Source organism: Populus euphratica, unplaced genomic scaffold (genome assembly GCF_000495115.2).
Source record: "Populus euphratica unplaced genomic scaffold, PopEup_1.0 scaffold7546.1, whole genome shotgun sequence".
NCBI lineage: Eukaryota > Viridiplantae > Streptophyta > Magnoliopsida > Malpighiales > Salicaceae > Populus > Populus euphratica.
This window is the reverse complement of record NW_011507316.1, coordinates 1-1,345: the sequence shown is the minus strand read 5'-3', so window position 1 is coordinate 1,345 and position 1,345 is coordinate 1. Positions and strand designations below refer to the sequence as shown.

Below are 1,345 nucleotides of genomic sequence, written 5' to 3'. Positions count from 1 at the left end.
GCATGGTTAAAAATGTTTTTTCCCTGTTAAAAAGACATTAAGTTTATTGTTTCTGGGTTTTTTTTTTAATGTAATTCTGGAATGAAGATAATAAAATTATGAAAAACACTGATAAAAAAAAAGTGGTGCCAAGAAAATACTTCAGAAAATATGTCAGTTGCCATACATATCTGAATCCAAACTCTTTCATTTTAGAACTCGGGAAGCAATACTTTGTTGATGCTTGTCTGTGCCAAATTCTTGTGTTGTCATGGATTTACTAGATTTGTCTACAACCTTCTTGCATGCGCACTTTTAATATATATTTATATATTTGAAACAAAAGAAACTATTTCTGCAACTAGTCTAAAATGGGTGCTACTGATTCAGAGAACTGGGGCACTGTCCTCTTCTATTACAAGTTATGAACTGACCCAAATGACTCTATACATGAGAAAAGAAGACGAGAAATTAAGTGGATCATTTCGTAATAGCTTTGTTCCAGCCTAAAGTCCTTGACCATGCTAACATGTTTTCTTTCAGGCACTGATGCTTAACAAATCCAGTTCAAGATGAGCAGGCTTCTGGTAAATTTTTTGCGCTTCCTTTGCCTCCTTCTCATATGTATAAAGAATAACCAAATCCAACAAGAAAATATAGTTAAAGGTGCCTTCAAGCAGGCTTTTTGATAAAGTAAAAATGAAAGTTGCGTGCCTGTAGTCCCAGAAAAACAAACCTGGAATCAACCCACGCTTCTAATAATGCTTACCACGCCTTCGCAGGTGAATTTGGAAATTTGCTCCCCAGGTGCCAGATCAATGCTCAATCTGGAGACATTTAGCTTTGTTTGAGTTCATCCTTTTTCTTATTATTTTGAAGAATTTTTGTTTCAGTCACTTTATGGTATGGTTAAATAGACTGATCACTTCTGGAAAATTGGGCCGTGCTAGTTGAAACGATTCATTGCATGTACTGCTGTTATCACCTGCAATGTAACATGCAAGTGTGAAAATAAATGCACTTTTTGAAAATAAAACCGTTTTTAGTTCCCAAGATTGTGCCGGGGATTGACCATCCGTTCTGGAAGGTGATTGTGCACTTCTTCTTGGCTCGTAATGTTTGATTGAACGGGCTTTTGCCTTTTCACTTGATATTGGGTGCATAAATTTACATGGGGAAGCTCGGAAATTATTCGATCCCGAGGTCGGAAAAATCTCGTTCTCGTCAGATAAGAGGAAAAGGTAAAAATCTTTTATACATGCTGTTTTCCACTTTTTTTCCCCTTCTTTCGTTTAAACCAAACAAAATTCTTTCCATTTTAACCATGACCAGTATAGGTTTTCTAGGTTAAAAAGTAGCAATCATC

At 35.9% G+C, this 1,345-nt stretch overlaps 1 long non-coding RNA gene across 1 annotated transcript; it reads left to right on the top strand.

Annotated features, from left to right (window-relative positions):
* The first annotated feature begins 35 nt into the window (after nucleotides 1-35).
* LOC105120357 (uncharacterized) lies at nucleotides 36-915 on the top strand. Its single transcript, XR_841310.1, has 2 exons — nucleotides 36-566; nucleotides 762-915. It is a non-coding gene; the product is annotated as an uncharacterized LOC105120357 (long non-coding RNA).
* The last annotated feature ends 430 nt before the right edge of the window (nucleotides 916-1,345 follow it).